General features: G+C 34.1%; 1 pseudogene across 1 annotated transcript in view; it reads left to right on the top strand.

Annotated features, from left to right (window-relative positions):
* The window catches only part of LOC18446397 (uncharacterized), a 54,761-nt pseudogene that overhangs the window by 23,874 nt on the left and 6,745 nt on the right, over positions 1-24,142 (top strand). Inside the window, exons 8-12 of the transcript XR_016048180.1 lie at positions 15,761-15,916; positions 15,996-16,127; positions 16,589-16,744; positions 16,896-17,037; positions 20,992-21,046. The product of XR_016048180.1 is annotated as an uncharacterized LOC18446397 (transcript). The remainder of the gene's footprint in view (positions 1-15,760; positions 15,917-15,995; positions 16,128-16,588; positions 16,745-16,895; positions 17,038-20,991; positions 21,047-24,142) is intronic.

Genomic DNA, 24,142 nt, shown 5'->3' with positions numbered 1-24,142 from the left:
TCTCAACTATGGATTTATGGCTAAGGATTTTAGGATTTAGCAAAAAGAGAATCAATCTTTCTCAAACTGCGCTGCTAAAGGAATTCACCTGGGGTTTGAGTTTGTGATAAAAGGAGTTCATGTTCCATTGGTTTGACTTGGCCTAAACATGCTTTCTCGATTTAAGATTGAAGCAAGATCATCGATCTCGCACCATCGGATGGTAGTGATTTAGTGTGGGGTATAATAAATCCGTTTGAGGTAATTTCTGGCACTCTTCTCTTTTATTTCTTGCAATCGTTTTTTTTATTCTCAAGCATAGTGTAAAGTTATCTCAATGGCATCAAGTTTTAAGATCTTGATTTTATTGCCATGTTGATTTTATTTTGAAGTATATACTATTGTAATAAGATTACCTGTAAGTGATCTTTTGCCAAAAGGAAAGGGTTGATATATATATATATATACATATATATATATATATATATATAAAAGAAAAGATGAGATTAGTCCACTAGTTCATATGAATATTTGAGCCCATTGACCTAGATTGAATCTGGGCGGATCTGACGAACACGGATGTCCGGTAGTACTTAATTTCTTTTTTCTGCAAATCCAAATCACTTAAAATTTTAGGTGTGTGTTCTTCTCATCAAGACGCACCTAATAAAAAATAAAAAAAATTATTTGCAAAAAATAAAAGACCAAAATACCCAAAAAGTTTTAGGGGTATTTTGGTCAATTTATTTCATGTAAAATATTTTTTTGATAGTTTTCAAAGATTCACATATTTTTTATGAACACGCACCTGAACTTTCAAGTGAGTTGGATTTGTAAAAAAAAAAATTCGTATATTATAGGACATCTATGATCATTAGATCGGCCCAGATTCAATCTGGGACATTGAGCTCATATGAGCTAGTTGGCTAATCCCATCTTTTCCCTATATATATATATATATATATATATATATATATATATATATATATATATATATATATATATATATATATATATATATATATATATATATATATATTATTCCCCGGTAAAAGATCACATTGGTTTTTCTTTCATTAGTATCAGAGTTATTGATACTTGTTGCCATTAGTTGTCTTTTCTCTTTATTTCGTTTAGATTGAGAATGAGATATAAGAAAGTTAATGACCTTTGTGGTCAAGAAATACACCCATGGTTAACAAGTATTCTAAGCTATTTTGGAGTGGTGATATCAATAATATAATGAGGTATTTTTTTATTACATACTTCAGTGATATTCTGTATATTTAAGATGATCTACCTGCAAAATTTCAATGGGAGATTATATGGGAATTGAGAGTTATGAACTCAACAATGAAGGGTGTCAATTCTGACCCTGCAAAATCCAGGAACTGTCCTTTGAGTTCCGTGATTTTATTTGTATACTTAACATAATGTTTTATGATCCACACTAAATTTTTAAACTTCCATTCTGAGTCTATTTTTTAATAAATTTTATTTGAAAGAGAAATATCAATGGGAAAAGAGGAATACAAATTTTTGATTGAAGAGAGGTCATCCTGAATTTTCTGCAATTTGGTATGTTTTTCATTGAGATATAAATAACTATATTTGTCAAGCTTACTTAACAGAGTCATATGAGGCTTGTGGAAATATATGTGTTATCATTTTGTGTCTAATTTCAAACAAAATTGATTTGAAATGGAAACTCCATGAGAGCAGAGAGAAAAAACAATTTTACTAGATAGTGTTTTTCTTGGAATTCTACAATTTATTTTGTGACGTAAATGTCACTTATTATTTTTCCCTGAAGAAAATTATTATTTGGGATTCAAAATATGGTGTTGCAATTTTATTTTGAGTCTAGTTTTCAATACTAAGGATTTCAGGAAGAAATTCTTTGAGAATTGAGAGAAACAAATTTTTTATTGAGAGGTACTCAATTTGATTTTCTGCTGAGAAAATTGCATTGTGACCTAAATGTCACTAAAATGAAGACTCATTAAATGGTACGATTTACGGATGGAACTAAGCTCTATTTTATATACTTAAGTCTATTGCAATACTCAAATGGATTCGGAGATAAACGTTTTTATGAGTTGATAGATATCATATTTTTATCTTGGGATACTCATGTTCTATTATGCAGTAAATTGAAAGATGTGGCATGTTAAGGCACATCTTTGGATTCGTAATTATGAAGACCTTGTTTTTAAGGCTCATTCAAAAAGGTTTTTATAGTGTGCTATGAGTGTGATTTATTATAGTAAAACTTCACAGAGATGTAATATAGAGTTGGTGAGATATGACACTCTATATGAAGAATATTCTATCTGAGAATATTAGAAATAAATAAAAAAAACGACACCTATAAAAGTATCTTGGTTTTTTCGAGATGAAGGGATATATAAAGAGACTTGGTGGTAGCAAAAAAATGCTAAAGATCAGTGTGGAAATCAAATTTGTGATGAGGAAGATTATTTCTTTGCGGTGTGAGAAATGAGGAATCCAAGTGATGAAGTGACGGACACTTCGTGACATGTGAAACTGATTATCAATATGATCTCCATCAGTTGCATGCTCTTCCAAGATCGTAAAAGCAAGTAAGAGCAAAGAATTAATAATGCTCAGGTACCATACTACACAGTTTTGAGGTATAAAATTTATCCTATGATAAGATCATATAAAAAAAGATGACTTAGTAACCCTTTTATTTTAAGTTTTATATACTTCTTTGATTTTTGGCTATTTGTTTTATGAATATTTTTGGAGTGTATGGACATTAGGTGATAGCTGCTAACAAATTTGAAAGAGACGGTTTTGAAGACCTTGTGTTTTTTGTGCCTCATTGTGCTTGAGTATGAACTACTTAAAGTAGTGATACACATGGAGATGTGGTTTGATCGAGGGCTTTAAGCCTAAGTATGACACACGAGAGATGAGTATGGCTCATTCCAATATATAAGCATAAAGGGAGTGTTCTGATATAACTCGGTCTTAGTGACCATCCTCTCAATAATGTCTATAATATGATACGTTGTATCTGATGATAATCTCTTGATAAAATCTCCATATTTGCCAAAAAGGAAGTATTTTGTCAAGGCTTTAATAACCGTTCTTTAGTCGTGCTTTATTTTGAATAATATTTTAAGATGGTATTTATGATTTGTATTTGTGGCCATAAATTTGACTTGGTAGGAAATTAAAGGTGAATGCGGTAAAGTGATTTATGAATGCTAAGCATATATTTTTAAATTAAAAATGGATGATTTGAGAGAAACCTAACTCTATGAATATGGCTTTAAAAAAAAAAATATACATAGTCTTACAAGGTCCACTATGTCTTTATGAAAAATCATTTTAAACCATCCTACTATTATCTAACTATTGCTTGTGAATGTATACACACACACACACACACACACACACACCAAGTCAATATTTTTTATTAAAGAGAAAACATTATGTCTTGACGGTATTTATAAAAAAATTGGAGAAAAATTGTGATGCACTAATTTTTAAATACCTATGTGCCTTGACTGATGTTTTTAGTTATTTAAAATCCTCAATTACCTAGGACCTTGAACCATAAGGAATGTTGAAGGAAGGCCATCATGCTAGGCTTCCTTGACACATGTTGTGTTGATTAGATAACTTGGTTTGTATGGATTTACTACCAAGATGACTAGTGTTGTAGAACCTTTGTGGTTCATGAAGGTTTTGCATATTGTGAAACAAACAGATATTGAATTACATATTGCATAAGACTTGTTATGCTACATCATGTTATATGCATCAAAAAGTTGAGAATGTATATATTATATGTACAATAATTGAGTGGGAGCTGCAACAGTCCCTGCTTGGGTATTCATATATACAGGTGCAAGCTATCTCACAGATCCAGATGATGCAAAGTCTACATCTGGATATGTGTTCATGCTTGGAAGGGGTACAGATTCTTGGAAATCAAAGAAACAGAATATGGTGGAATAATCCACTATGGAGGCATATTACGTAGTGTGCTGTTTGGTGGCCAAGGATGCCGTATGGATTGATAAATTTCTTAATTGACTTGACTTTGACCCCGTGCATTGTGAGGCAGTTAAGATTTTCTATAACAATACGGCAGCAACACGCATGTCAAAGGAGCCACGATTCCATAAGAACTCAAAGCATATGAAACCACGTTTCTATCAACTGAGGAATGAGGTGAGATTGAGAAAGATTGAGATCTAGATAAACTAAATATTTAGTTGAAACACCTGCTAGTATTTGACATGCCAGATGGAACAACATACTATAATGTTGTTCACCCATAGAACCAAGATGTGTGGTGTTGGTTGTATGGCTACAAAAAGGAGCAACTTATTTGAAGAACTCTTTTGAGCCTATGAACATTTGACACATTGCAATGAGGGTACGTAATGGTCTTCTATAAAAGTGGGCCCATGATTCACGATGCGATGTGAAAGATGGGCTACGACCACTTTTGGGATATGATTCGATCAGCAAATAGGAAAAGACGTTGCCTCTATAAATCCTTTTGTGAAGAATTGATGGAGAATGCAATGTTAAATGTATTGAGATAGAATAAGTGAAAAATTCTTGAGAGAGAGATTGTAATTGGGAGAGAGAGATGGGGATGAGAGAAAGTGAGGAAAATAGAAGGCCTTTAAAGGCCAAGTGGGAGATGTTGGATTTATATGGCCTTATGAGTGCTTGTAAAATGAAATGATATAATAGAACATGAACTCAGTGGGAGTGTAGTCCCTCGTAGACCATACCATGCAAACGATGTTAGCAGATATCATACCGTGCATGATGATCTAGGCCAGTCGATTGAGAAAAACCCATTGTTGCCTGAACATGAAAAAAAAATCGAGGAGGGTTCATGGGTTTGCCCTTGATGAAGTCGGAGAATATGCCTAGATGAGTGAGTCGAAAGACTGTGTGACTCTTATGTGTGATGGCGGCCTACAGAGACGGGGGCCAAAACCTCATCCATGTGCCATCACACGGCATGCATATCGATAAATCTTTCGGGAAAGCCAGAAATTCACCTTTTAGGGTGAAGCGTATGCATGTACGCGAGATCCCCCTATTCACCATAGAGCTGTGGTCGCATCGGGTCTTTGTGATTTGTACTCGTCTATAGGGGAAGACCTATAATCCACAGACTAGGATTGTGACCCCTTGGCTCATCGGTCAGATTTTGGTGACACACCAATGAGCCCCTGTTAGGATTATGGGTCATGGAAAACACTGGGTCGGTCTGATAAAACAAGTGTCGTCCGGAGTTCATAGTTGAAGATGGAGTGCTCTATGATTATTGATTCAATTCCTAAACCATATGAATCATTTTTCCATCAAATTAATTTAATTGTGTTTGTTCTATGATAATGATTATTTTAGAATTATTATTTGAATTTTTATTAACTTTTGGATATTTTATTTGTAAGTTTTAGATTCATAAAATTAAAGATATCGATTTTATAATGTTTTAATATTCACTAGAAATTATTTTATTAATTTTAAATGTATTAAAAAATAATCATGGGGATCCATTGTGCACATGGGCCCACCATGTTTCTAAAAGGTGGCACATGGGCCCACCATGTTTCTAGAAAGTGGGGCCCACTTGTACCTCCCATGGGTGGCACACCACATCTCTTATTATTTTCTATTTTATGGAAAGTTTTGTGTTGTGGTCCATGTGAGCTTATGTTTTGGTAACTTTAAATTGTGACATGTAGTCAAATTATGGATTAAGTACGTATTGACCATATATTGACTTAATATGGGAGTAGATATTTTACTTGATATTTTTTTGATGGATTTTATGGAAAATATGTGTAGAGATGTGCTAATTTATGGAATGCACAATATTTAATTAAAATTAGTTTGGAAAAGGGGCATAAGGGTTCATGCACTTTCCATAATGTTGATGACCCATCTATGAAATGCATGGCTCAGATCTCTCACCTCACAAGTCACCATTGATCGATGGTTCATGTTCAATCTCACAAGAAGAGGCACACCAAGGAAAACCCTAAGAAACCCTAACCTTGTTTAAAGCTTATAAAAAGGGATTGTCTCTACCTAAAAATCTCTACATTTTATCTCTTGTACCAAATTCCATATTTCTCTCTCATGTCCCACTTAGAATTTCTCTCTCTCTCTTAAGAAAAGTTTATCTCTCTCCCATATTGTAAAAGAACCTAAGGGTCTAGGTTATGAAGTTCTTCTCTTTCCTCTTTCTGAACAATGGATTTATGGCTAAGGGTTTTAGGGTTTAGCAAAACGACAATCTATCTCTCTCAAACTAGGTTGCTAAGGGAATTCACCTAGGGTTTGAGTTTGTGATCAAAGGGGTTTATGTTCCATTGGTGTGGCTTAGCCTAAACTCGCTTTTTCGGTTTGAGATTGAAGCAATATCGTCGATCTTGCGCCATCGGATGGTAGTGACTCGGCATGGGGTATAATAAGTGCGGTTGAGGTAATCTTCGGGACTCTTCTCTTTTATTTTTTGCAATCTTATTTTTTATTTTGAAGCATAGTGCATAGTTATTTCAATAGCATCAAGTTTTAAGATCTTGGTTTTATTTCCATGTTGATTTTAGTTTGAAGTATATGTTGCTGTAATTGTTGGATATATGACCTATCAAGGCTTAAATTCCAATAGTCTCTCATTCAGTGGGAGCGATTGAGAGATTGAAATCTTTACATCTTGTGAAATGGAGCCCAGATTCTTTTACCCCGAGTACGCATGAAGCATTGAAAGTTCACGTGTTGAGAAAAAAATTTCTCAAGGAGGTGTGAGGGTCATCTAATAGTCAGGATTTTATAAGTTAGCATCATGTTTAGCTATGATCGGCCAGGGCTTGGAAAATCCAAAGGAAAAAAATAGAACCCGAGTACTTATTGAGTATTCACTCTGTATGAAATGGTCAGGGCTTATGGGATATAAGTCTGTATCCTAACACGATACCATTATATGACATGTGCATTTTCATTTCGTACGGGAAGCCACCCTTCCAAATGCATTATCCGAGTTTGGAAGAGTTAATGCATATGTGCTTTGAGAGGACCCCTGTAAAATAATTAGATCATATCCCACAAGGATACACCTGTAATTCATTGAGAGCTGAATGATCAGAATTTCTGGCTCATTGGCTTTAATATAGCCAATTATGTGTCCCTTCTTTAGATTGTGGAACATAAGTCTATTGGGTCAATCTGAGACTCGACAGAACATCATTCGGGACTAGCCCAATGGAGTACTCCGATACCTATAGTTATTAGCTTGAGATCTCACTATAACTTTTGTCTGATTTTATAATGATAATAAAAACCTAACAATTGCACAAAAATACTTTAAATATGTATTGTAAATTTTAGAGAATTTTATTGGCCAAAACAATGAGGTTTTTCAAATTGTTTGACTCAATTCTAGTTTAGTCTTGACCCGGTAGTGACATGTGGCGTCCGAGTGGCCATAGGGCTGCCACGGGGCACCGCACGCCTCAATCTAGGATCACTGGCCAGCTAAGCGTTGATCCCTAAGCGGGGAACCAAATTGGCAATTGGTTGCTTGTTTTATAAGGGGTTGTATTATGATGTCTTGTTATATATTGTATTATGATCCCTTGGCGGGGGACTAAATTGGCAATGGGTTGCTTCTTCTAAGGTTTCTTGAGAGAAAATTGAAGAGATAGAGCTTTTAGAGTTCCATTCATAGTGATCTTAGATGGTGGTCATCTTTTCTTATGCATAAGTCCATAGTGTGCATTTATCAAGATAAACTCTATTGAATTTTCTTTTCTCATAAGATCATATTCTTGACATCTATAGTTGCTGGAGTTTTGTTGATCTTGGAATGGCAATTTAATCATCTTTTTCATCATGTTTATTCATAGTGTGGTCATTCATTAGTTATACCATATATGCATGAGAATCCATGATCATGCATAGTATCCATTGATTACTTTCCTTCAAACCCATCAAATAATTTAGTCTCAGAGTGTCACTCTATTTTCAGAACATTTTCATCACGTTTTTACCTATAGGGGTTCACAATCTTTCCATACAAGAGTGTTTTAGTGGTCCGAGGGAACACCATATGTAGTTTGGTCATAACTCTGTTGTTCTTTATCCGATTCGATTTAAACCTTTTGCATTATGTTTTGGATGATAATGCCAGTGCGTTGAGATCTTAAGAAGTTATTTTAAATTGTATAATTACTTCCCATTTGGATTAGATACTCTTGTGAGATTGAACCACTTTTGTATAATTTGAAGTGACATAATTAAGTCCTTATAGAGCCGCTTGCGTGGCCACGACACAAGGGGTTCGAAACATGACTTCCCTATCTTAATTTGGCATTCTAATTTACTGTTTACTTGATTTTATTCATTAGAATTTTATTTAGATTAGTTTCATGATGTATTTAAGCTTTGGGACAGAGTTTATGTAATTTATGCTATAAAAGTGTAATTCATAAGCTCGTCTTGCTTTATATGTAATTGCCCCATACAGGGTTGGTATTTGAGTTTATTTACAGTGGTTATACAAGGCTAGAAATAATTGTAATTATTTTTTAAAGGATTATAACTTATTCACTTAGATTGGTTTTTAGCAAGTGGCTTGTTGAAGGTGTCAATTTTTCCTTTTTTTTCGGCTTGAAAATTTGCTCTAGTCTTTGTATCCACTATCAATTGGTATCAGAGTTAGGCTCATTTACAACCTCTTTTAGGGTCTTTAGAGGGATTATAGAGTGCCAAATAGGAACCCATAACAGCCCGTTCGATACTTTCTGAATTGCTTAAGGACGAGAGGTTCAATGGAACCAACTCCTCCGAATGGAGAAGGAAAATTGGTTATGTGTTTCATGAAGATGGCCTGTTGCCATTATTGACTTCTAGACCACCAAATTGGCCCGCAATAAATTCTCCTTAAGTTGTTAAGGATGCATATGAGATATGACATAATAAAAATGAAAGTGCCATGAATATTATTTTTACAACCATGAGTAATTCCTTTGTTAAGAAGTATGAAAATTCCGTATGTGTTATGGAGAGCATGAAAAAGAAATACGACATAACGAATGAAGCTCAAATGATCATTAGAATGAGGAATCTCATATGTTGCAAAATGGATGATCACAACAAAGTGGGTGATCATCTAAGAGAGTTCAAGAGTTGTATAAGAGAGACTGAGAGAGTCGGTCACTCATATGATGAGGTGACACAAAAGACGAAAGGAAAGGAGAAGGAAAAAAGAAAATCTTACTTCCCTTATCCATTTAGCCCTTACCTTCCGAAAACCCATGCCTACCCACCAAACCTTGCTAGCCTCATGCCTTTTAGGCCTAAACCACCACCTACACCAGTGATGGTAGGTAGGATGTCGGTTTAGCCCTCAAGCCAAGATTTTTTGAAGGTGCAATGCTTTAGATGCAAAAATTACGGGCATACCCAAACATTTTGTAGGTATCCTCATCCTCCAAAAAACCCTCATTTTACTCCTAAGCCCAATACTGGTAAGCCTCAAGCTAGTACCGGTGGAGGATCAAGGAAAGAGAGGATTTGCATAGTCTATGAGACTTTGATTGCCAATGAGGAGTCGGATGTGTGGGTTCTTGACTCTGGGGCTACTACCCATGTAACAAATTCTATGAAGGGCTTTAGAAGGTTTTATGATGTCAAACTCGGTACTCACATTCTTTATATGGGTGAAAATCAAATGCAAAGGGTCTTAGGAAAATGGGACTTTATGTTGGAGCTCACTAATTGTGAGACTCTCACGCTTAATGACACCCTCTATGCACCCGGGATGATGAAGATTCTCATCTCAGTTTTCAAGATGAGTAAAGCCGGGTTTGTGCTCTTGTTCAAGTAGGAAAATGCCTATGTGTATGATGGCTCTATTAATAGAGACCTTGTTTTTGTAGCCCACTTGGTTCAAGGGCTTTATGAAATTAAAATGAAAAAGGAGTTTGCTTACTTGGGTGAAGATTTACAAAATTTAACTTTATGACATTTAAGGTTAGGTCACATTAATCCATCTAGAATGCGTATTATGATGAAAGAAGGTTTGCTTGATAAAATGAATATCGATTCTCATAATAGATGCAAGGCTTGCCTTAAAGGAAAGATGGTAAAGGAGTCCCACCAAAAAGTCGAAATGGTCTCTAGTCTTTTAGAAGTAATCCACTCAGATGTGTTTGGACCTATGAGTGTGCCTATCATGGGGCACATGAGATATTTCATAACATTTATTGATGACCATTCCCATTTTGGTCACACCTATCTCATGAGAAACAAAAGTGTCATAACCAAATTCCAACAATATAAAGCGGAACTAGGTCGAACTATCAAAAACCTTATATCAGATAGGGGTGGGGAATACACCTCCCAAGCCTTCCAAGATATTTGTGTCTAATATGAGATTGTCCACCAAACCACCATGCCTTACTCACTTGAACAAAATGGGGTTACCAATAGAAGGAATAGGATCCTAGTTGAGATGATACAAAGTATGATAAGTACCGCTAATCTTGGATTAGAGTTTTGAAGGGAGACGATTCTAACCGCCACATATGTCCTTAATCGGACTCCCACCAAAGCAATTCAATCAACTCCTTACCAACTCTTCATGGGCCGACTTCCCTCAATAAAGCACCTCAAGGTTTGAGGATGTTCAGCCCAAATTCTCATACCATCCCAAAATAGGTCCAAACTTGATCCTAAAACCATAAAATGTGTTTTCATAGGATACCCAAGTCATAGGAAGGGATTTATGTTTTATAACTTCTTGAATCATAATGTGATTGAAAGCCTTGATGTTCATTTCATTGAAGATGAATTCCTTGAGAGAGAATCAACCCAAAAGATAGTAGACTTCCATGAGCTTCAGCCTAACAAAGAAATTGAAACCATCCCACGAAGGCGAAGTGAGAGAATAAGGAGACCACCTACCTTTTTCACTTACCTTGGGAAGGACTGAGAGAATTAGTGAAGAGCCCAATGATGAACCTTATTCTTACCTACATGTTATGTCTTGTCTGGATCATAAGTTATGAAAGGAAGCCATGCAAGATAAGATAAATTGAACCATGTATGGGAGTTAATCAGATTACCACCCAACCTTAGATCCATTAGATGTAAGTAGATATTAAAAAAGAAACTTAACTCCAAAGGGCGTATTGAAAAATACAAGGCAAAACTTGTAGCAAAAGGTTTTACTCAAAAGGAAGGGATATATTATTTTGACACTTATTCACCTGTTGCCAAAATGCCTTCAATTAGGATGATCATATCCATAGCAGCCTACCTTGACCTAAAATTGCATCAAATGGATGTGAAAACCGTCTTCTTAAAAGGTGACCTAGAAGAGGATATATACTTGAACCAACCCAAGGGTATTATTGTGAATGGAAAGGAAAAGTCCTTGTACAAACTCAACAAATCACTTTATGGTCCCAAAGAAGTTCAAGAAGATGGTTCCTCAAGTTCCATCAAACCCTAATTAGATATGGATTCAAACCAAATGAGGATGACCATTGTGTATACCATAAGGCCAGTGGAACTAGCATTACTTTCATGACTTTATATGTGGATGACATTCTAATAGCTAGTAGCACCCTAGATCATATAAGGTACACAAAGGCAATGGTATCAAGTAATTTTGATATGAAAGATATGGGAGAGGCTTCGTATGTGTTAGGGATTCATATAATACGAGATAGAGCAGCCCACACTATTCAATTATCTCAATCTACATATTGCAAGAAAGTTCTTAAGAGATTTGGTATGAGTGAATCCAAGCCTATAGATACACCTGTGGAAAGGAGATGATAATTAAATATCAATATGAAACCAAACAATCATCTTGAGAGAAATGAGATGGCAAAGATGCTGTATCAGAGTGCCATAGGATCACTAATGTATTTAACCATAGGAACTAGACCCGATCTAGCTTTTGCTTAAGGCTTGATTGGTCTATTCCAAAGTGATCGTAGATTAGAACATTGGAAAGCCATGAAAAGATTCATGAGGTATTTGCAAGAAACATTTGATTATCGATTAACCTATGGCAATGTGAGTGAGCTTAAAGTTTAAGATACACAGATTCCCACTATCAAGGAGACCTAGATGATTTGAGATCAACTTGGGACTATCTATTTCTTTATTAAATTCCGCAACTTTAGAAGCCATTTCGATTAAGAAGTTCTTGAATCATCTTAACTTCAACCCTCTTAAACATGGAACTATTAGAATCATGTGTGACAATCAAACTGTAATAGCAGTGGTAGTTGAACCAAGGTTCCATAGCAAGTCAAGCCACATTAAAGCTCAATATCATAGAGTAAGAGAAGAGATAGTAGCTGATGAAGTAAAAGTTGGTTACATTTCATTTGAGGCTATGCATATAGATCCATTAAACAAAGGCTTGGGGGCAAATGATTTTGTGAGGCATGTGCATGGGATGGGTTTAAGGAAGTTGATATAGTTGTTATTACTTTGTCTATTGCTTTGTGAATGATAAATCCATGGATGCATGCTTTGATTTATGGTGAATGATAATGAGAGAGAGATATACGAATTCATGCCTAAAAAGGCCAAGTGGGAGAATATTGGAAATACGGCCTATCAAGGCCTAAATTCCAGTAGTCTCTCATTCAGTTGGAGTAATTGAGATATTGAAATCTTGGCGTCTAGCGAAATAGAGCCCAGATTCTTTTACCCCAAGTATGCATGAAACAACGAGAGTTCACGTATTGAGAAAACAATTTCTCAATGAGGTGTAAAGGTCACCTCCTAGTCAAGATTTTATAGGTTAGCCTCATGTTTAGCTGCGATCGACCAGGGCTTGGAGAATCCAAACGAGAAAAATAGAACTCGAATACTTATTGAGTATTCGTCCTGTACGAAATGGTCACGACTTATGGGACATAAGTCTGTATTCTGACACGAAACCATAACATGGTATGTGCATTTTTATTTCGTACGGGGAAGCCACTCTTCCAAATGCATTATCCGAGTTTGGAAGAGCCAATGCACATGTACTTTGAGAGGACCCCTATAATTGAGTTAGATCATTTCCCATAAGGGGTACATCTATAATCCATTGAGAGCTGAATGATCAGAAGTTCTGGTTCAGCGGCTTTGATATGGCCAATTATGTATCTCTGCTTTAGATTGTGGAACATAGGTCTATTGGGTCTATCTGAGACTCGGCGGAACATCATTCGGGACTAGCCCAATAGCGTACTCCGATACTTGTAGTTATTAGCCTGAGATCTCACTATATTTTTTGTCCGATTTTATAATGATGAGGAAAACCTAATAATTGCTCAAAAATACTTTAAATATTTATTACAAATTTTAGAGAAATTTTCAGAATTTTATTTGCCAAAAAAATGATGTTTTTCAAATTATTTGACTAAAATTCCACTTTAATCCTGACTTGGAAGTGCCATGTGGCATTCGAGTGGCCATAGGGCTGCCATGTGGCACTCCACACCTTGTTCTAAGATCACCACCTAGCTGGATGCGGAACACTAGGCGGGGGACCAAATTAGCAATTGGTTTCTTGTTTTATAAAGGGTTCTGTGATAGTGTCTTGTCATATATTATTATATTTTGTTGTATAATGTTATAACTTAAGGCCCTATTTTTATCACTTGTCTTAATTAACTCACACATGGGTCATCCACAACATGTGTGGAGCTTAATTAATTTTATTTATTTGATATTAAAGAGAAAATTCATTTTCAAATTTGAGTTGAAAAATATCTTCATACACATGTGTTAAGGGGACATTATCTTTAAATTGACTGGATTGAAATTTTAGATCTACATAGTGATTGGCTTTGATAAAGTAGAATATCTCCATGTGTGAGCTTTACCAATTTCTTCTTTGCCCCTTAACCTTTGTGATTTTCTACTCTAATACATTATTAAAAAAACTAAAGGTACTTTTGTAAGGCCATGTTGGATACAATTGGAAAAAAAAAGTGGGCCAAGAACAAAATGGAGATGGGTGGCTAGGTACATTAGCCTCTCATGTGCCTTTGAATTTGTGCATCAAGGGTGATGATTGAGTTTAAGGTTACACCCATGTTATAAAAGCACATCATGAGGTCTCAAACCCTAAGTATCTCAACTCTTGAACCATTTTGGAAAAAAAAATTTCCCCTCCTTCTTCTAAGGTTTTATAAGAGAAAATTGAAGAGAGAGCTTTTAGAGTTTCATTAATGGTAATCTTGATGGTGGTCATCCTATCTTATGCTTAAGTCCATGGTGTGCATTTATCAAGGTAACTCCATTGAATTTTCTTTTATCATAAGATCACATTCTTGGCATCTATAGTTGCTGGAGTTTTGAATTTAAAAAAGTTTCATTGATCTTAGAATCCCCATTTGATCATGTTTTTCATCATGCTTATTCATAGTGTGGTCCTTCATAAGTTATAGCCTATATGCATGAGAATCCATGATCAAGCATAGTATCTATTGATTGCTTTGCTTCAAACCCATTAAATAATTTCTATTTCCAAAACTTTTCATCACGTTTGTACTTATGGGGGTTCATAATCTTTCTATACAAGATTGCTTTAGTGCTCCGAGGGACCACTGTGTGTAGTTTGATCATAACTCTCTTGTTCTTTATCCGATTCGATTAAAAAATTTTGCATTCTGTTTTGGATGATAATACCATTGTATTGAGATCTTAAGAAGTGATTTTAAGGTGTATAATTACTTCCCATTTGGATTAGATACTCTTGTGAGATTGAACCACTTTTGTACACTTCGAAAGGATAAAATTAAGTCTTTATAGGGGCCCAGCAAAAGGGGTTCGAAACATGATTTCTCTATTTTAATTTGGCATTTTTATTCCCTATTTGGTTGATTTTATTCATTAGAACTTTTTTTAGATTAGTTGTATGATGTATTTAAGCTTTGAGACATAGTTTATGTAATTTGTGTTATGAAAGTGTAATTCATAAGCTAATCTTGCTTTATATGTAATTTCCCCATAAGGGGTTGGTATTTGAGTTTATTTATAATGGTTATACAAGGCTAGAAATGATTGTAATTGTTATTTAAAGGATTGTAATTTATTCACTTAACTTGGTTTTTTTCAAGTGGCTTGTTGAAGATGTCTATTTTGCCTTGTTTTTCAGCTTGAAAATTTGCTCTAATCTTTATTTCCACTATCAGTAATAAGACTACCTATAAGTGATCTTTTTCCATAAGGAAATAGGTGATATAATATATATATATATATATATATATATATATATATATATATATGTATAAAAGATCACAGATGTCTTTCTTTCATGCTTTACTTGTATGAATAGGGTTGCGATGATCTATACCTTCCATTTTAGTTGGACAGTATAGAGATATTTTCGAATTATGTAAAAACAAAATATCTTGAAAAATAATGCTAAATCTACAACATCTAAATAAAACAGATGGTGTAAATTGCTCCAACCTTTCTGTTGCAATCTATGGCACTTTTGTTGGGTGGGCACGAAACATTTAAACCTCTTTTGTAGTTTGAAGTGAATAAGCAGATTTGGGATGCCTTTGCATCTTGAGGAGAGACCTTCTCTCTTTGTTACCTTATAATGGCAACTCGTCCTCCAATTCACGTAAACCATCTCTATAGTTCACATTCATTAAGTGATTGCATCTTCTCCCTCCCTCTTAATTGCTATTTTACTTACTATTTCAAATCTCTGATTTGTTGGTTTTACCAAATTTAACAGATATTTCAAAATGCTCACTACGCTGGAGACGATCTCGTGCCCAAGTTTCGAAATGGGGAGCCATGGAAGAAGGTTCTTGGACCTGTATTCATATATCTCAATTCAGCTTTAACAGGATTAGATTGTAGTGTGCTATGGAAAGAAGCAAAAGAACAGGTTTTTTTCTATATAAAGCTTTTTAATGGATAATTATATTAATAAAATCTATGAAATGAAGCATCTTCTCCTTTTGTAGATGATGGCTGAAGTTCAGAGTTGGCCTTATAGTTTTCCAGCTTCAGTGGACTACCCCACTAAAGAAGAGAGAGGTTCACTTAGTGGCCGATTACTCGTTCGAGACAGGAAAGTTGACATAACTTATTCCCTTGATTGAGAATTTATTGCTTATGGATTCCATACTAAAATTTCTCAGAAGCTCTATAGTTGGGTAATGCTAATTATTAATTTAGTAGTGTCGGAATCTTTATGATTGATTCTCCACAATTCCTGAGTTGGACTATTATTATTCTTTAAGTGCTAGGATTGGATAGGCATGTGGGTTTACTTTTGTTAGTTTTGAGACTTCAGTACTTGTAGCTTTTCTGCAATTAACTAATGAGAATTATGGAGCTTGGGTTATACTTGGATCGCTGATTTTTGATAAGCAAGTGACTTTACTAGGTGGGTTTGTCGGAGAATTCAATAGTTTTAGCTTTTCTATAGTTACTATGAAATCTAGACTATAATTATATTCTTTTAAACTATTTTTCCTAAGCAAGTGAGTTTATCGGGTGGTTTGGTGGGAGAATTCAGTACTTTTAGCTTTTATATAGTTACTAAGAAATCTAGACTATAATTTTATCCTTTGAAACTGTTTTTTCAAATAAAACACCCTTTAGCTTCTTTAATCCTCAGATTTGTCAGCAGCAACGACATGATTGCGGAGCTGCTTATGTTGGGCTGGCTTTGCCTGGAGATGCTGGCTCGTGGCAAAGAGAATGCAAGGTCTCCCTCTCTCTCTCCATATGTGTAGATATAACTATAGGCAACACACACCCAAGAATGGGGTCTCTTGTAAACACGGGGGTTGGGAGCTTGGGATGTGAAACATGGCTGCATGGGGAGTACTTAATACTGTGTCTTACACTTCTTTCAGGGATATCAATTCTGGACCAAAACTGATTCTGAAGGTTATTTCACCGTTAATAGTGTTGGGATTGGAGATTACAATCTCTATGCATGGGTATATGGTTTCATTGGAGACTACAAATATGATGACATGATCACTATATCTGCTGGTGAGTGCTCTTGTCGCATTCACAACTAACGGTTAATATATATATATATGAGAAAAGATGGGATAAGCCAACTAACTCATATGAACATATGAGCCCAACGGTCGTGATTGAATCTGGGCCGATCTGACGATCACGGATGTCTGGTAGTATTTGAATTTTATTTTAATTTTACAGATCCAAATTACTTGAAATTTTAGATGTATATTCTTCTCATCAAGGCACACCTAATAAAAATATAAAAAATTTATTCGTAAAACAAAATGACCAAAATACCCCCAAAACTTTTTTAAGGTATTTTCGTTAATTTGTATCATGTAAATATTTTTTTTATATTTTTCGAAGATTCACCTATTTTTTATGAACACACGCCTAAAATTTCATATGATTTGAATTTGTAAAAAAAAAAAAGTAAAATTTAAATACTAGTGAACATTCGTGATCGTCAGATTGGCCCAGAATCAATTAGAGACGTTGGGCTCATATGTTCATATGAGCTAGTGGGCTAATCCCATCTGGGCAATGATTTCATGCAACGGTTTTATAGTAATATGATGCAACAATCTTCAAAAACCATGTTTGGGCCATTTATTTGATCCAAAATTTAAAATATATATTCTTTTCATTTTAATGAACAATCACAAAAAAGAAAAATTTGAAAACACAACATCAAAGGTATTTTTTTAGCCCAATTAACATAGGCTGTCCATTTTAATAAAGTGCTTAGATCTAGGCCCTAGAAGGATTTTTTCTTTTCCAAATTTTCTAGATGGCTTTATTATCATTAGATGAACATTGTTAAAAAAGAAAGCAAAATGATTTTACATTTGTAAAAGCTAAAATCTTGAAATTCACTAAATAAATGGTCTAAATTTGTTATTGGAGGGAACTCATTTTGCCCAAATCTAGGTTTAAAATTGAACTTTACTTTTTTGGAATTGATTATTGAGATGAAGATATTGTGCACAAAATTTTGGGTCAAACATGGTTTTCTAGATGTGTGGTTGCATTATATTATGATAGCCCACTAGCTCAGATGAACATATTTGTTCATATGTTCCCAACGACCCAGATTGAATATGGGCCGACTTGACGATTAAGATTTTATTTTGTATTTGAATTTTTATTTATTTTCTACAAATCCAAATAATTTGAAATTTTAGACATGTATTCTTAAAATATAAGAGAATCTAATAAAATATCAAAAAAATAATTTGTAAAAAATAAATTGACCAAAATATCCTTGAAATGTTTTGGGGGTATTTTGGTTAATTTATTTTTTGCGAGTTATTTTTACTAGGAGTGCCTTGATGAGAATAATGGACGTCTAAAATTTAAAGTTATTTTAATTCGTGGAAAAATTATAAAAATTCAAACACGAAATGAGGTCGTAACCATCTGATCAGCCTAGATTCAATTTGAACCGTTGGGCTCATATGTTCATATGAGCTAGTGGGTCAATCTCTGCATTTTCCATATATATATATATATATATCAGGTTCGAAGGGGCATTAAGAATTATTAAAGGAATTTCCCTGTTGGAAAATTATAGGTCCTACAAAAATATCAAAGTTATACAGACCAAGAAATTTCTCAAGTAGAAAATGCTTTTAAAGTAGACAAATGCCGTTTGAGAATTATAGACAAAGGCTGACTATGAGTTTTTAGATAAAGTTGGAAACTATCTTGGGTTTCTATGACAGAAATTGTTTTTTCCATAATTTTGACTGAAAAGTTGCTTTTGAACTCAAAAGTCCCTCTTCTATAAACACCTGTTACAGGAACCTTTAGAATATTCCAATTTTGGGTTTGTTTGTGGATATTATCAATGGTAACCTCTCTTTTATTGTTCACACGAAGAGTGTTAGAAGAAGCTGTCCTATTTGATAGTGTCTTGATAAAATTTGCCATTTTTATCTTATAACTGTTATCTGAATCAACCGGAAACAATCCTTACACCTCCTCTTGAATCTTTCTTGGCCGTTAATGGTGATATTTGGGTCACAACTATTTTGGATTTAGTGTAAAAACATAAAACGTATCTAATTAAGTCAAATGAACTTGCATGGTAAGATGTACAGCAAAGTGGTACACCACTGGATATACAAACACATACATTCTTCATCGTTAATTTCTTCAATTAGTATCTCATCTTCTGAATTACTAGAACTATCAGAAGTATCTTCTCTTATTAGGAGAATATCAAAAATTTGTTTTTTAATATCATCTATTTCAAGTGCATTTATCTTTTTCTTCACTCTATATTTATTTTTGTAATGTCCTACCTTCCCAAACTTATAACAGGCAGGTAGTTTCTTTTGCTCTTTGTGTTTGAAGGGGCGATTCATGAAGGGACGATCTTGGATGTTTAGGAAATTTATTTTCCTTTTCGTAGATGGATTAAATCTAGATTTATGAGAATGTTTAATTTTATCTTTTAAAGAGGGTTTTGAAGATGATAAAGTATTATAACCAAATTGTTCACAATATTCTCCTAACTCATTCTTCCCAGTCATTCGTTGCCTTTCTAATTATCTTTTAAATTTAAGGTTTGCACGTAAGGCTAGACCTTCAGCGCAAATTTCAACAGATAATTCTCCTAAGGAATTTGGGAAAAGGGAACGAGTCCATTATGCTTATTTTTAACTCTTGTTTTAACTTAAGCAAAGAGGTTAGGAAGTCCATAAATGAATTTTTCTTTTCAATGATCAGATTTACTGTCTTCCTTAAAAAGCAACCTAGAGAATCAACTTTCTGATGGTAGCAAAATGCTACCATCAAACTTCTAATGCTGAGTGATGGAAGCAAAATGTTGAGTGATGGTAGCAAACTTTCAACGGGCCTTTGTCTGTTTCAAATACCGTCGATGGTAGTAAAATACTAATTAATTACAAACTTTTTGATGTCGCTGTTTGTAATAATGGGACGTACTTTACCTTTCTTTTAATTATGGTTAAAGGATTAAGTCAACCAGTTATTCTTAGAACACCTTTTTTAAATATGCTATACCCAATAAAAATTGATGATACCGGGATTGCTGCAAATATTGAAGGACATGAAGTAGAATTCGATTTCATTGATAAACCTAGAATACATGAGATAAATAATATAAAAAATAAAATTTGTACTAAAGAAAAATTTATGTTCTCTTTAAAAGAAGAAATCAAATATAAAATAATTGAAGAAAAACTACTACCTTAAAAAATCCAGCATGAAATTAGTAAGTTTAAAACATCCCTTGAAATGAAATTTGCGTTGACATTCCTAATGCCTTTTGGGATAGGAAACAACACATCGTAGAACTCCCTTATGAACTAGATTTTAATGAGCAAAAAATTCCAACCAAAGCAAGGCTTATGCAAAGGCTTTTAGAAATCTGTAAAAAGGAGATTCAAGATTTACTTGTTAAAAAACTAATTCGAAAAAGCTTTTCACTATGGAGTTGCTCAACCTTTTATGTTGAAAAGGTTTCTGAAATTGAAAGAGGAGCTCCTCGATTAGTTATAAATTATAAACTTTTGAATAAAGCATGAAGATGGATAAGATATCCAATCCCAAACAAACGGGATTTTCTTGATAGGTGTGTCAATGCCAGTATCTTGTTAAAATTTGATCTAAAATCTGGATATTGGCAAATCCAGATAGCTGAAAAAGATAGATATAAAACAGCTTTTAATGTCCCTTTTGGGCACTATGAATAGAATGTTATGCCATTTGGTTTAAAAAACGCACCATCCGAATTTTAAAACATTATGAATGAAATATTTAATCATTTAACTAAGTTTATGATAGTCTATATTGATGATATGCTCGTCTTCTCCGAGTCTATTGAACAACCTTGGAAGCATTTAAAGGTTTCCCATAAAGCTATTAATTATAACCAAATTGTTCACAAAAATCCCCTAACTCATTCTTCCCAGTCATTCGTTGTTTTTCTAATTGTCTTTTACGTTTAAGGTCTGTACATAAGGCTAGACCTTCAGCACAAATTTCAGCAGATAATTCTCCTAAGGTATATTAGGAAAAAGGAATGAATCCTTTATACTTATTTTTAAAACTTGTTTTAACTTTTTCAGCAAAGAGGTTAGGGAGTCCAGAAATGAATTTTTCTTTCTAATGATCAGATTTACTATCTTCCCTAAAAAGCAACCTAGATAAGAACACATCTTTGTGCCATTTAAAATGTGACAGAGTAGGGCAATGAAGATTAGATAATAAATCTTCTGATCATGCTGCTAAAATGGCAGTACTACCAACAAAATGGAGAGTAATAGTATAAATAAGGGTATTAACTGCATCATCTTCATTTTCTTTAGTTTCAAGGACTTGCCCAGGCCCAACTTCCCTCTTAAAAAGCTATTGTTTAGTAGGATTAAGGATTTGATCATTAACCTTATCAGTTTCTTTGGGTCTTAATTTAAAGGGTGAGGCCTTAACTGCGAGTTTTTCTCCTTTTAACTGCAAACTAGTTTCAGGTGGATGAATTGATTCTATTGTTTCATCTTTAATGGTAGGGAAGGTCTGAAAAGATTCTTCAGCCATATTGATCTCAAATTCTAGGACTTGAATTCCTTTTATTTTAAGAATATATTTTAACCACTTAAAAAAAATTACTTTCTTTTTTATGTTTTATTATGAATTCATTAATTCTTCTTTAAGCTCTTGAAAAAACCAATCGTTATTTGATCATTTTCTTCTGACATAAAATCCTTTTAATCCATTCTTTATCTATAATGAACTTGTCTTGACATTGGATACTGAAGAGATTAAAATCAAGGTCAGAAGGGATAGGTTCTTCTGGTTCAGTATAGGAAGAACTAGGAGTATTAACCCTATACATTGGATGATGGATCTGGTTAGAAGCCTAAGCCCTTCTATAATAATTCTTTCATTATGGGCTCTTTCATAATCTGATTGGGAAACAGAGGACGTTGAAGTCCTAGGCAGAACTCTATTAAGAAGATTGGATGTATTTAATCTAGTTCTTTTGGATGATGGAAATTGTATTTCAATCTGTCCATCTGGGTATTCAATTATTTGTTCAGGTTCTCTATTTTCAGGAATCTTGAGTTGTCCTTCAGACTGAATAGATCTGTCCTCAAGTAATTTTACCTGTGTCCAGGATATCGCCTTAGATATAAAAAGGTTAGATTTATCCATGTTTGTTTAAAAAAAAATGGTTTGACTTTTTGTATCCATTTGCCTAGCATTCGAGCAAAGAGTGTTCATAACTTTATAACAGATCCTATAGACAAAGGTTAAGTTTTGTGATCCCAAATCCATATCAAAACCTTGAGTTTTTAGATTTGGAGTTAAAACTTTTAACAAATTAGGATCAGATAATGCCACAAAAAAGTTGGAAACAATTAAAATAGATAGGGCCATTGCAAAGACTCGACTCAACGATTCCTAGTAAAGAATCAGTGAATCTTCTGTGCCTATTATTCCTTAAGCAAAGTAAAACATAATTATTTAACCATGTTCTGGTTAAGAGCTTGACAGCTATCTGGACAAGACCTATATGAAGATAGTTAAAATATTTCTTTTTATGTTCCTCAATCAACCTTAAGGATAAAAGTTGGAAACTATCTTGGGTTTCCATAACATAAATAGCTTTTTCCATAGTTTTGATTAAAAAACTGCTTTTGAACTCAAAAGTCACTCTTTTATAAACATTTGTTACAGGAACCTTTGGAATATTCCAATTTTGGATTTGTTTTTAGATATTGTCAATGATAACCTCTTCTTTATTGTTTACATGAAGAGTGTTAGAAGAAGCTGTCCTATTTGATAACATCCTAATAAAATTTGTCATTTTGACTTTATAACTGTTATTCGAGTCAACTAGAAACAGACCCTACACCTCTCTTGACCTTTTTTGGCCGTTAATAGTGATCTTTCAGTCACAACGACTTTGGATTTAGTTATACTATCAAAATTGTAAATTTATACAGAACTTGGCTCTAATACCAAATACAATGGAGCAGGATATACACAAATAAAACCGATAATAAACTAACATAAATATGTAATGTAAAGCAAGAGCATATAACAAAGTAAACATAAAATGTATCTAATTAAGTCAAACAAACTTACATGGTAAGATGTACAACAATGTGATACACCACCGGATATACAAGCACACCTTTACACTCAAAGCACACAGCACACTTAAAGCACTCTCAAAGCACAAAGCACACTCAAAGCACTCTCAAAGCACACTCTAACAGATAATGCCACTTATGAATAAGGCTTTCCCTATATATAGACAGAAGGCCAAACTTCGAAATAAGACTTTGAAATTCGTAGAATTATTGCACGGACGCACCGACACTACATTGGAGAGGTGAATTATTGTACAGACGTACCATAGTAAAAAGGTGAGAGGTGAATAGTAATATTCTTGCTATCAGCCACCTGTTTATAGTACAGATGAGTATCGGTCATCTATTATGGGACTTGTGTCCTGAGTAATTGGGAGTCGTGCCATCCCCTTTTTTTATGCTTCTATTTTTGGAGAAAAGGTAATTCTTTCATAGTCGTCTCCATTCAGAGGACTATAATCCTCTTCTTCATCTTTAGCTTTGGTTGTGGTAGACATTTTGTCATCTTTTTCGTCTTTATCTTCTTTTAGAGCTAGTAACAGCTTACTTTTAAGCTCTGCCTTATATAATCTAGGATTTTGTTGCTGCATAATTACGACGTATTCAGTTATCCCCATTTTAGGACTATCTTGTGACTGAGAAGTAGGGATTAATTGTCCCACCATTTTACAGCTATTTGCTTGTGAAGTACTGAAAGATAATCCCATCTATCCATGTCATATTCAGTAATTTGGTATGTCCATTTAAGGCTCCAAGGGACTTGGTATAAAGTCGTAAAATAAAGATGGTAGTTTCTTTTTAAGCATCGTTTGTTAAATTCAGAGAATTTTCTCTAGGATATTTTTATTTTTTCAGAAAGAATTTATTCGTATGATCCCCATAAGAGTAACCGGTTTTTAAACCAGTTAGGGAATTCTGTAAAGTCAGTTAATTTGTACTGAACATACCAACTATGAGAGGCCTTTGTGTTTTGATAGGAGAACACTTCATCCCGTGCTTTAATA

This window comes from Amborella trichopoda, chromosome 13 (assembly GCF_054954075.1).
Source record: "Amborella trichopoda isolate Santa Cruz 75 chromosome 13, AtrichopodaSantaCruz75HAP2 v2.0, whole genome shotgun sequence".
NCBI lineage: Eukaryota > Viridiplantae > Streptophyta > Magnoliopsida > Amborellales > Amborellaceae > Amborella > Amborella trichopoda.
This window is presented reverse-complemented; position numbering and strand designations above follow the sequence as displayed.